Here is a 13,911-nt window from a genome sequence, read left to right as displayed (position 1 = left end):
TGAAAACTGCAGGTATCAGACTCCTAGGTAAACAGATTTTCTGGTCACACTGACCCTCATAATAAAGCACCCCTTTCTCTAATGAGTCCCCCCCCCCCCCCCAAAGAGCATACCTCCTTTTCCTTGCAGATGACAGCAAGTCTGGAATCTTTCTCTTGTTTTTCCTTCATATCACTAAATAAAGCCAGAATATGAATAAGAACAGCAGCAACAACTTGTGGCCCAGATGCTTCTGCAATCTCAGCAGATGACAATGCCTCCAAGTCAGCTCCGCCCCCACATCCGCTTTTTCCTTATGGTTCAAACATGCAGCTCAGCGCACCGGTGATCTGATTTTGCAAACTGCGAATGTGAACCACACCAAATTGGAACCACAAAACCCAGACCGCCAACCAGGCTACCCTTTCTGTTTTTCGTGGGTGGGGTAACACCAAACTTCGCACTCGTTTGTCCATTTCCAGCTGAAACTGTGAAGGCATTCTATAGAACATAAGCTTTTCAGTGGAAAATAGTACCACCAACACTTCCTGTTCATAAACAGGATAATACAATTCGCAACCTGAGAGTGCTCTCAAAGCATAAGGCAATGGACAGCATTCCCCTTTCTCCTCTTGTAACAGGACCGACGAAACACCCACACTTGAAGCATCAGTTTGCACTACAAACAGCAGGTTAAAAACCAAAATCCCCAGGATGGGAGCATTACTAATGTCTCTCAAAGGTGGCCTGTTGACCTTCATCCGACACAAACTTTTTGCCCTTCTTCCTCAGGTGGTTGAAAGGTACTGCGAGCCCAGCAGAGTTACCCATGAATTTGTGAAAAAATTACACAACCTGATGAAGTGGGCAACATCTTTCTAGCTATGGGGCATCAGAAACTTATGAATAGCAATGGTCTTAGTCTGTCCAGTTCTCACCCACTTCCTTAAGCTTCGTCACCACCAGTCTAAGAAATTTGACATGCTCTTCAAAACTTTTACCATAAATAACTACTCTGTCCAAGTAATTGTATATGAATTTGAACTTGAACTTCAACTCTCCCAAAACGGAATCCAACAGGTGAGACAACACCGCTGCCCCAGTGGACAATCCAAATGATGCACAATTAAATTCATACAAATTATAATCCGTACAAAAAGCTGTCAATATTTTAGAGTCCTAAGTAAGTGTGATCTTACAGTAAGCCTGGTTTAGGTCTAATACCAAGAAAAAAAATGTGCACTGGTAAACCACATAAAATAGTTGTGCAAGTCAGGAAAGGTAACCCCCCCAAAATGACCTTCTGGTTCAGCAATCAGTAATCCACTACTGGCCTGTATTTGGTACTGTTTGGTTTAGGCACCATAACAAACTGGAGAAACAGGTAGTCTAATAACACCATCCCCCCCAAAACCTGACCACAATTTTACTCAACTCTTTCATCTTTGGCGGCGGGGAAAGGGGAGGGGTGGGCAAGCTCATAAGGTGACTGTCTCACCGGCATATAATTGGTCAACCTGATTTGATAGGCTATCTTGTGTATTACTCCCAATTCTTCCAAAAAGACATCCAGTTACTGATAAAGTGCTTCCAATAACTGTATAGCCTGAGCTTCTGGTACATGTCTGACATCAAACTCAGAGGCCCCTCCCTGAACCTGGCCAAGATTACCCTTTAACCAATGATTATGAAACTTAAATTTTTCCCCAGGCCAAAACTTAAAATAAAATTCTCTCTGAGCATAGCCCAAGATGCAACAGGTTCACAAATGAAAATCGCACCCCAGCAACACAGGCACCATTAAGTGCTAAATAACTAAAAACTATCAGGCCAAGTTAACACACATATCCCTAGTTTTCTGTGGACCAGCTGTCCACCCTGATAGCTGAGTGGTCAGAGCAACGGAATGTCATGCTAAGGGGCCTGGGTTCGATTCCCAGCTGGATTGGAGATTTTCTCTGCCCAGGGTCTGGGTGTTGTGTTATCTTCATCATCAACATCTCATCCCCTACCCGATGGGATGCCCTAGCCACACAACATTACATTTCAGTGGGCCAGCCTAACAACCTTCAAAGCCTCATTAGCAACAGACCAACAGTTTTCCTTAGCTGACTGTAATTGAAGTAAACCTGCACACTTCTTATTAGCTACACACCAATCATAATCAGTCTTCATACATCCACATTTAAATTGGATTATGGTGGAACACAGCTGGTATAATTTTTATTAAAAATGAAACTGCTCCAGTTGTACTTAAGATTTTATATTTATTTGGCTACTAGTTTCGACATTGCATCAATGCTATCTTCAGACCTGTACACTTTGATGAAATCAATTGTGTGTGGCTGAGTACTAGAAGTACATGGTGAGACCAATACAAGCTCCTCAATTGAGCAAGGTGGGAAACTGCATCCCCTCAGTGGAAAGCTATTGAACACTCACTGAAGATCTTTGACTTATTAACATAAACTTTATTACATTAAAAGCTTTAACTCCTTCGCACTCAGATGATATACACTGATACAACTCCAACTCATTTAATTAGTAAATATATTATTCTTCAGTAAGCCAGAACATACAGGACCACATCACAGCAGAAATAACATTAACATATAACAGAATAATACAATCACTATTGATCCATGTGAAACAGGTATTGGTCTCACCGCAGACTTCTAGTACTCAGCCACACACAATTGATTTCATCAAAGTGTATGGGCCTGAAGATGGTGCTGACGCAATGTCGAAACTGGAAGCCAAATAAATATAAAATCTTAAGTACAGCTGGAGGAGTTTCATTTTTAATAAAAATCATAATCAGAGACACGCTACTTCCAGAATTGCGTAGACTGCACACAGGTTCAGTCCCTGCAGAATCACACATGCACGGCAATTGGATGATGTCAACCACAGACACCTTGCAACAATCCCTTAGTGGTAGATTGGCACATATCTCTCATCTTTTCTCCAGGGATCATTCTTCTATGGTGTACCCCTGCGATTTGGTACAGATGTACAAAATGTAGCTTGCTCCTTCATTTAAAACATTGTGGGCTCTCTCCTCAATACTATTTAGGACTATGATTTAACCTAGCACCCGCTTCGCTATCCTTAGGTACCATTTCCTTTTTCCATTTCTCATCACCATACCACAAAGTTTCTACACTCACAGCTATATGTTAAACATCAGAAAACAAACGAGGCCAGTCCACGAAATCAATCATGACAGTGGTTGCATACTCTCTAGGTTACTAACTACAGCTTCTCTTTCACATATATTGACATGCAAGGTGATCATAGCTGTCCTCACCCTATCTATGTAATTCGACAACATCTCATTGCTAGCTTGAATTTCACAGAAGCAAGCATCAATAAGATCTTTGCATCTGTGTGTACCTAAACTCTTCTCCTGGAGAACAGTGAGAGATCCACCCTTTTCTGATACTTGGCTTTCACCCTATTTAGCTGTCCTGCTAAACGGAAATTAATCTGACATATTAACTCTTTTGGTATGCCCATAAATCATACCTGATCTTCCAGTTTAGCAATTAACTAGAAAACTTATTTAATATGATCAACATCTTTAACAGATAAGTACTGGAAGCAGTGGATTCTGAAGCTTGCTAAATTGTCCCCACAAAGGAATGAACATGTTTGCACCTACACCTTCTCCAACATCTAAGTATTCCTGCCCTTTGCCTTTCTGTCATTTGAGAAGGGAGAGGAACCTCCATACCAAAATAATTTCCTGCTGTAACACCTGAATATCTGGCAAATATTTAGCCTACTTATAAACGATCTGAATGTCATTGGATGGTTGACAATGTGACCTACCAGAGCATGAAGATGTAGGAGTTGTGTCTGGGAAGAAGAGCAATCTTCCAGAAGGTCGACATCCTCTTCAACTATATCAGGAAAGGTGCATGAGGTAATCACCTCCCCGAATGTGTTCGTTGTAACGTGGATCGGCCTGTCTAACAGACCCCACAAATTCTGACTCAATTCAGCCACACCATCTTTGTCTGCTTTGCCTTGGATGCATAACTCATATTAGAGCAGATCCTTCCTCAAATATTTCAATCCCAACACAGCTCTAAAAATCATGGTAAGGCAGATGAAAACACACAGATAATTAGAAATGTTATGTAAGTTTTACCCTCAATCACTAAATTAACTTAACTGTTCCATACCAAGGAATAGAGTCTTTCCAGAGTAACCACGATCTGCTACCACTTGAAACTGCTCTCTATTAAGATTTTACATCAATTGAGGAAGGTGGGAAACAGCATCACCTCAGTGGAAAGCTATTGAACACTCACTCACTCACTCACTCACTCAAGATCTTTGACTTATTAACATAAACATTATTACATTAAAAACTTTAACTCCTTCGTACTCAGATGATATACACCGATACAACTTCAACTCATTTAATCAGTAAATATATTATTCTTCAAAAAACCGGAACATAAAGGACCACATCCCAGCAGAAATAACATTAACATAAAACAGAATAATACAATCACTATTAATCTATAGTTATGTTTTAAAACAAGATCAGTTTTGTTCAAATACATGTATATCAAACAATATAAGACATTATGACACTAAACCAAATCTTGATGGGTGCTTCACCATAATATGAAGTTTAGCTGAAATTTTTAACATTAGCAAAAACCAACATGTGATCGTGTAAAAGCAGCTTTAACCACCTTTAATAGTACATTACTGGAACTACAAAAATCACATAAATTCCAATTTAAGAACAATATGCTATAATCAACAAATGAGTGTGGATCATTGGCAATAGATTACAATAGCACTAAGTAAGAACAAAGCAGTAAAATACCCTGAAAATTTGTGTATCATACCAGTACATCCAGCTCAATTAAACATTACAGGACCAGAGCCAGAATTTGTACTATTCTATTGGCGGGTCAAGAGTGGACAAACCCACAGCACGCCACTGGCAATTACAAAACAATCCCATGCTAGTATGAAGAACTGGTGCACTGAGTACAATCACTGAGTGTAAGATGAGACAGAGTGTAAGATGAGATTAGCACCATCAATTAAAGCTCTGAAAAGTTCGCAAGGACATGAACTAAAAATCCAGCAACTACAGTGAAGGCACTATATAACAGGTCTAATGAGCCACAATGCAAGCAGAGTCTCCCAAAGTTCAAAGTTCCAGCTCACTGTAGAAATAGTCATCCAAAACTGCTACTGAACATCTCACACCTCACAGGATGTCTACACACTGCTTCTCATCAAAACAAGGCATCTAATTCCAGCCTGTGGTGTTCGCTCACTCCTTTTTTCAGCTCCAGTTTCCCCATGGCTTCCACACACAGAGTTACTGCCAGCACCACAGTCTTCCGCAACACCACTCAGCCTGCTCACCGACCTCCCGCTCTGTCCAACTTTCGACTTTAGATACCCCCATAGGCCTAATGTTGAAAGTCACTGTTTCTGGATGTAATCTGATTCTACACCAGCCAACCCTTTACAGCAATCTCTTGCACTTATGCGGGTAATCTGTGACCTATATGCTTCATCTGCCAGTTTCAGCTCCACCAGACTTCTCTCCTCATGCAAATTCTGCAGTTCCTGACCCTCATGTTTCCTTGCATGGTACCATCTGCCAAGACAGCTTTAATCTCAAAATGCTATCCTAGCTTCTCTTAAACTACGTGGTGTTCCCATTCCTGTTCCTCTCCAGCTTCCTAGTCAGCCACATTGTCAACCACCTCTCCACTCCTACAAACCAAGCATAGCCAATCTTCTTAACACCCCCCCCCCCCCCCCCCCCCACCCAGCCTTCACCACTGCCTCCCACAGCATCGGTAATTCATGATCATACGAACCAGCCACAAATGTACAGTGTCCTCAACTTCTCCTCTAAGGCCCTCTTCCTTCCTGAATTATCTGTATTATCCAAGGGTCTCGCTCTCAGCCCAAAAAGTGAATTTAATCATGCTGCTTTGCTTATGGATCAACTTTCCTTCACATGTAATGTCTACAGGAAATATCACTTTGCAATCAAATCTCAAAACCCTTCCAAAAGCAAACCTGATATTAAACCCTTCCGAGTACAGTTCTGAGCACAATCCCAGATTGATCCACCCCTTACAAGCCTTTCAAGAATTACTAACACCCAGCACTGCTTTACAACCCATCTCAGGTCCCTGCAACACGATCCTAACCTGTCCTCTGCAAAACTTCAGGCTCTTCACTCCCTGAAAACTGAGGACTCCACCATTATCCTCCCAGCAGACAATGTATTTACCACTGTGTTACTTTACAGATGGGAGTATGTAAGTGAGGATCTAGACCAGCTTTCTGACACTTCTACATACAGCAGGTGCCATGAAGATCCCAGCCCTGTGATACAAACTGACCTAAAGAACTTCCTTGACCCCTCACAAGAACTAAAACCACAATCCATAGCATTTCTTACCCCACCCAAACCATGCATTCCCACTTTTTACCTTCTTCCTAGGATCCACAAACTGCCCCGACCATCCTATAGTTATTGGCTTCAAAATACCCACTGAACGTATTGACTGCCTTGTAGGTCAACACCCGCAGCCTATAGTACAAAGACTTCCCTCCTACATTAAAGATACCAATCATTTCCCAAATCGTCTGAAATCTGGGTCTGTACCACTCCCATTACACACATTTCTTATCACTATTGGTGCCACTTCCCTCTACACCATTATTCCCCATTTACACAGTCAGTCTGCTGCTGACCATTACCTCAACCAACGACCACCTGATTCCAAACCTATGACATCCTTCCTGCATACTTTAATAACTTTATACTTAGGAACAATGCTTTATCTTTGAGAGGCAGACATACAAACAAATAAGGGGAATGGCTGTGGGAACCAGGATGGCTCCGACTTTTTTTGGGGGATGCTTGAATGTGGCTTTCCTGAGATCCTTTAGTTTTCAGTCTCTCGTTTGGTTTAGGTACACTAATGATATCTTTGCCATGTGGACTCATGGAGAGAGTGGCCTATTAAAAATTTTATAATCTCCTAAATACATTCCATTAGTTAAATTTCACATGATCCCATTCCAGTTTCCATGATGTTGACCTATCTTCACCAAGGATCAGCTACACACACCTCTGTTTGTATTAAACGTACTAAAAGCAACAGTACTTACATTCTGACAGTTGCCATCCTTTCCATGTCAAACATTCCCTCCCATACAACCTTGGCATTCAAGACAAATGTGTGTGTTCAGATCAGGGCCAGCTCCAGAGATTATCTCACCCCCCCCCCCCCCCCCCCAGGCCCCACTATTTGCACGTAGACATAGTCAACCTTTTTCACAATGTAATTCATACATAATATCTTTTTCAGACAGATCACACTTACTTATAAGTTTTTTTAATGTAAATCCATCTTTAAGACCAGAGCCACCACTCAGTGGAACAGAAGTGAAACATATTTTGAGTTGTAACTCCAAACTAAATTATGCATCCAAATTAAGTTACATCACTCACAGACTACATAATTAATATTTATTTATTTATTTATTTATTTGTTTATTTACATGTCAAGTTCCATAGGACCAAATTGAGGAGCAAATCTCCAAGGTCTTGGAACGTGTCAGTAGATTAAATTACAACATAAAAGTAATAACAGATAAAAATAAAATGTTTATGAACCCGAGAAAAGTCAATCCATAAGTTTAAGTAAACGCAATCAACAATACAACAACAATCAGCTTAATTGTTCAAGGAACTCCTCAACAGAATAGAAGGAGTGAGCCATGAGGAAACTCTTCAGTTTCGATTTGAAAGTGCATGGATTACTGCTAAGATTTTTGAATTTGAGTGGTTATTGAAAATGGATGCAGCAGTATACTGCACACCTTTCTGCACAAGAGTTACCTGTCTGCACAAGAGTTAAACAAGTCCAACCCAAATGCAGGTTTGATTTCTGCCAAGTATTAACTGAGTGGAACCTAATTATTCTTGGGAATAAGCTAATATTGTTAACAAGAAATGACAGTAAGGAATATATATATATATATATATATATATATATATATATATATATATATATATATTGATATATATATATATTGAGAGGCCAAAGTCAAAATACCCAGACTCGAGAACAGGGGTCAACAAGAGGTTTGTGAACTTACATCACTTACTGTCCGATCCACCCGTTTCTGAGCCAAAAATATCCTTTTAGGATGGGATGAGTTACCACAAAATATAATATCATACAATGTAAGCAAATGAAAATAAGCAAAGTAGTCAAATTTTTGTGTTGAACGATCACTCACTTCAGATACCATTTGAATAGTAAAAATGGCAGCATTAAGTCTTTGAACAAAATCCTGAATGTGGGCTTTCCACAACAGCTTACTATCTATCTGAACACCTAGAAATTTTAACTGTTCAGTTTCACTAATCATATGCCCATTCTGTGAAATTAAAACATAAGTTTTTGTCGATTTGTGTGTTCTAATCTGTAAAAACTGAGTCTTACTGCGATTTAGTGTCAGTTTATTTTCTACAAGCCATGAATTTAGGTCACGAATTACACTATTTGAGACTGAGCCAATGTTGCACACAACATCCTTTACTACGAAGCTAGTGTCATCAGCAAACAGCAATATTTTAGAGATACCCGTAATACTAGAGGGCACATCATTTATATAAATAAGGAACAAGAGTGGCCCTAACACTGATTCCTGGGGCACCCTCCACTTGATCGTGTCCCACTAAGAAAAAATGGTTCAAATCGCTCTGAGAACTATGGGACTAACATCTATGGTCATCAGTCCCCTAGAACTACTTAAACCTAACTAACCTAAGGACATCACACAACACCCAGTCATCACGAGGCAGAGAAAATCCCTGACCCCGCCGGGAACCCGAGCGCGGGGAAGCGAGAACGCTACCGCACGACCACGAGCTACAGACTCGTATCCCACTCAGTCCCCACATCGCAGCCATTCTCAACACTGTGAATATGACCGTTTGCTGCCTGTTGCTAAAATAAGAGATGAATCAATTGTGAGCTACTTCCCGTATTCCGTAATGGTCCAACTTCTGGAGCAATATTTTGTGATCAACACAATCAAACGCATTAGTTAAATAAAAAAAAATATGCCTAGCGTTCGAAACCCTTTGTTTAACCCATCCAGTACCTCATAGAGAAAAGTATTTTCAGTTGTTAAATGACTTCTAAAGCTGAACTGAACATTTGATAGCAAATTATGTGACATAAAATGATCAATTATCCCTGCATACAAAGCCTTTTCAATAACTTTAGCAAACACTGATTGCATGGAAATAGGTCCAAAATTGTCTACATTATCCCTTTCTCCCTTTTTATAAAGTGGCTTTACTACCGAGTACTTTAATCATTCAGGACACTGACTATTCCTAAAGGAAAAATTACAAATATGGCTAAATACAGGGTTAACATGTGCAGCACAGTACTTTAATATTCTGCTAGGCACTCCATCATAACCATGAGAGGCCTTAGTCTTCAGTGATTTAATTATTGACTCAATTTCCCCCTTGTCTTTATCACAAAGGAGTATTTCAGACATCAATCTCAGAAACGTATTTGCCAAGAAAGTTGCATGATTCCCTCTAGAAACTAAATTTTTATTTAATTCGCCAGTAATGCTCAGAAAATGATTGTTAAATACTGTACTTATATCTGATTTATCAGTAACAGAAATATTTTTACTACGAAGTGACTTTATATATCGTCGACCTTGTGCTGCTGACCAGACACACTTCCTTCGCAATTGACCATATGGTTTTAATTTTATCCTGTGAATTAGCCATTCTATTTGCATACCACATACTCTTTGCTTTCCTAATAACATTTTAAGCACCTTACAATACTGTTTGTAATGGGCTACTGCAGCTTGATTGTGACTACTGCTAACATTTTGATATAATTGCCTATTATTGCTAGTACCCCATTTAGAATGTTCTTATGGAAAGCAACTCTCAAAGAGCATGAGAAATGTGTTAAGTAAAGCATTATATTTATCATATATGTTATCGTCACTTAAAACATCCTGCCACACTTGTTCCTTGACAAGGTTTAAAAAAACTCACTATTGCTGTTGGATTAACTTTCCTACATAATTTATAATTAAATGTGACATTTGTTTGAGTACAAAAGCCTTTTAGTGTTAAAATTTGTGCATCATGATCTGAAAGGCCATTCACCCTTTTACTAACAGACTGCCCTTCTAGTAATGAAGAATGAATAAAAATATTTTCTATGGCTGTGCAACTGTTCCCCTGCACTCTAGTTGGAAAGAACACAGTCTGCATCAGATGATATGAATTTAGGAGATCTACCAACATCCTTTTTCTAGCACCTTCATATACAAAATTTATATTGAAGTCACCGCATGTAACTAATTTCTGGTACTTCCTACAAAGTGAATCAAGAAGCCTCTCTAGCTTGAGCAGAAATGCTCTGAAGTCAGAGTTAGGGGACCTTAAAACAACAACAACTGGAAGTTTAGTTTCACTAAAGTTAACTGCCCCTGCACAATATTCAAATATGTGTTCAGTGCAGTGCCATGATACATCTTTGGACTCAAATGGAATACTGTTTTTTACGTACATAGCCACTCCCCCACCCCGCAAGGAACTCCTTCAAAAACAGCCACCTAATCTGTATCCTGTTCATTTTCTCTCATTATCTGACCAAGGAGTATTGTGCAGTTGAAGACCTGTAGCAACCAGCACAGCTGAGTGCTTAATTGTTGGGGGCATGTTGTCGCTTCTGCTGTACAAAGCGGAAGGTCATAGGACAGAGACTGAGTGACTTACTTATAAATACTTTGTGTGTCTGTAGTGCATAAAGCAAAAATCTCTATGGACGAATATCGAGAGGCATGTTTTTCAACAAGCCACGACCATGATTTACAGCCCAAAACAAATAGTTTTGAAAGCACTTTCCTTTACAGTAGTGATCAGTAACAGTTATATACTAAATAAAGTTGCCGGAGTACAAACAATGTGAAATACAACAAAACTTGATAAACAGTTCACAACAAAACTTGGTAAACAGTTTACACAGTGCCGTTCAGTAGCTTCAGCTCCAAATTAAGGTTTGCCAGGTTTCTTTTTTTTCTGTATGATCTTAATACTGATCTCTACTATGGCTTCAACACTGAGAAAGAAAGGAGATTAGGGAAAACTTAAAGAAAGTTACAAACAAAGCACAAAAATAATAATAATGATAATAATAATAATTATTATTATTATTTAGAGTAGTGTGACAAGAAGAAGAGCAATGTAAGTATGTTAATGGCAGATACAAACGAGAGGAAGTGGTGGGGGTAGAATGTCATACATTTTCTCATGGCTAAATGACCCTTAATCGCCGGCCATGGTGGCCGTGCGGTTCTAGGCGTTTCAGTCCGAAACCACGCGACTGCTACGGTCGCAGGTTCGAATCCTGCCTCGGGCGTGGATGTTTGTGATGTCCTTAGATTAGTTAAGTTTAAGTAGTTCTAGGTTATCAGGGACTGATGACCTCACATGTTAAGTCCCATAGTGCTCAGAGCAATTTGAACCATTTTTTTGACCCTTAATCTCAATGTTTGAAATCAAAAGACTATGGCATGTAACAGGCAGTGCATATTTTACTTACTCGTTATTTACTCATTACAAAATGTTGCCCTCAGTGATACTGTTGTACAGGTGATGCAACTAAAGCAGGTAACTCCCAAATATATCCAGGATGAATAAGTATTTTAAAGTTATAACAGACAACATGGTGAATTTCTTTATGTTCACAAGAACAGTTTTCGAATTATGACACTGACGTTTGTTTTTTCCTAATGGAACTATATACTTTTTCTGCAGCTTTTGAAAGAAGCTTCTAAGAGAACTTCAACAATATATAAGGCGTGATCAAGAAGTTTCTGCTCGAAGGCCGTACAGTCCAGAATTGGTATACCAAACAGGCAAAATCGCCAAGAGCATTGAGGTAATTACACAACCGACATGCCAGGTTGAAGGTATCCATTTGGGAAAACATCATCCATAACTGCCTGCTGCACATCCGGATCTGACAGGAATCATTAACCCTTCAAGGCCTTTTTTAAGGAACTGGAGGTGTTATAGTCGTATGAGGAGAGATCAGAACTATAGGGCAGATGTTTGAGTGTCTCCCATTCGAGATGGCATAACTACTGTGTAACGACATTTGCAATACAGGAGCATGAATTATCATGAAGCAACAGCACCCCTTGTCGCATGTAACTTGGAGCACCATTTCACAACAGTGGTTTCTGACACATTGCCCCATACACATTCTTCATTCTCCAAAGGATGCCTACTGCTGTTTGTCCTTCAGCAGCCAAGAAAAGAATAACAGATGTTGGTTCTGTTTTAACGGGTTTGGTAATAACATTGCCACAGTTTATGTTTCCATATTTACTGCATGCACAGGCAGAGATTCCGGAATTGATACTGGATTGTACGGTGTACACCAGGGCAGATATAGACCAAGATCACAATTTAGTAATGATGATGGGAAGGCTGAAGTTTAAGAGACTAGCACGTAGAATCAATGTGCAAAGAAGTGGGATATAGAAGTACTAAGGAATGAAGAGATATGCTTGAAAGTTCTCTGAGGCTATAGATATCGCATATAATGACTAGCTCAATAGGTAAATCAGTTGAAGAAGAATGGACATCTCTAAAAAGTGCAGTCACAGAAGTTGGAGTGAAAACCATTTTGTATGCATTTTAGAAATTGTGACCAGGAAAGAAGAAAGCCAATTGGGACATTGAGACAGTTTTTCTAGACTCAAGGAAGCAAACCTCTTCCAGTTGAGTTGAGCTAGGGATATTGCAAGAGCTTTGCCCTTCTTGTTGTGGGCTGGTCAACAAAGCCCTCTGTACGCAACAATTTGCAGAGAACGACTTGTGCTGTTGAGGTGTAACATGTCATTCATAGAATGAGATGTTCTGCGTCCTTGATATCCATGGACTGACAAAAGATTTTTGTGGGTTAAGGTAGTTTATTAAATAGGAAGCACTCCACTTTCAGGAGGCTTTCTGACGGTCTGTGCAAGTGGAATTGTACTGGTCCTGTGTTATCAGTGATGCGGGCTGCCACCTGTCACTTCTACCAGCTGGGTGGAGTCATTTGCTCCATGGGGCCATGAGGGAAAGGCATGGAGTGCACATGACCTCCGTGACACTAAAGAAATCATGATGGCATTGATGTTCTGTTTTTATTGTATTACTGTTCCGAGTCTCATGTGAGATGGACACATGACAACATCTAGCTGGAAAGTAACTCATTTGTAGTAGATTCATTAAGAGAAGTTGAGTTGTACATTATAGGAAATACATTGAGTTCAACTTCTCTAAGTGTGTTATTCCACTGGAATAAGCAAAGTCTCTTTCAGTATCTACAATCCAACAATCGAAGTACATGGGGGAGAAATTGTGGCGTGGTTCAAGTATACTGGATAACAGGACCCTTGCAGCATTGGTATTGTACAGAGACCATGAGAAAAAGTAAGAGAATCCTCTTCACTTAAAACTTCCGGGCTGATAGGCCGTGGTGGAAGTATAAAACTCTCCCCTGACGTTTCGTCTCCGGCTGCGGGAGACATCCTCCAAGGTACCTCCGAGGATGTCTCCCACAGTCGGAGACGAAACATCAGGGGAGAGTTTTATACTTCGACCATGGCCTATCAGTCCGGAAGTTTTAAGTGAAGACAATACCGGCTGTGAAAGCTTACATTGTATGATAATATAATCCTGAAACCTAGTAAGATGCAGAAGTTATGGGCTGACTACCGGACAGTTTCAATGGCCTATTCCTTCCTTACACCCCCAATAGGGAAATAAGACCAAGGAAACATTCCACCATTATCATGTCCAATGCGGTAATC

General features: G+C 39.9%; 1 protein-coding gene across 5 annotated transcripts in view; it reads right to left on the bottom strand.

Annotated features, from left to right (window-relative positions):
* LOC126094416 (uncharacterized) overlaps nt 1-13,911 on the bottom strand; it is a 214,355-nt gene that overhangs the window by 70,372 nt on the left and 130,072 nt on the right. Inside the window, exon 9 of one of the 5 annotated variants that reach the window (XR_007521837.1) lies at nt 3,814-4,072. The exons of the other annotated variants lie outside the window; for them this stretch is intronic. The gene's annotated coding sequence lies outside the window, so the exon portion shown is untranslated. The remainder of the gene's footprint in view (nt 1-3,813; nt 4,073-13,911) is intronic. 5 annotated transcript variants of the gene reach the window in all.

The sequence above is a fragment of the Schistocerca cancellata genome, chromosome 1, assembly GCF_023864275.1.
Source record: "Schistocerca cancellata isolate TAMUIC-IGC-003103 chromosome 1, iqSchCanc2.1, whole genome shotgun sequence".
Taxonomy (NCBI): domain Eukaryota; kingdom Metazoa; phylum Arthropoda; class Insecta; order Orthoptera; family Acrididae; genus Schistocerca; species Schistocerca cancellata.
Note: the sequence above shows the minus strand (reverse complement) of the source record. Positions and strands in the feature narration are given on the sequence as shown.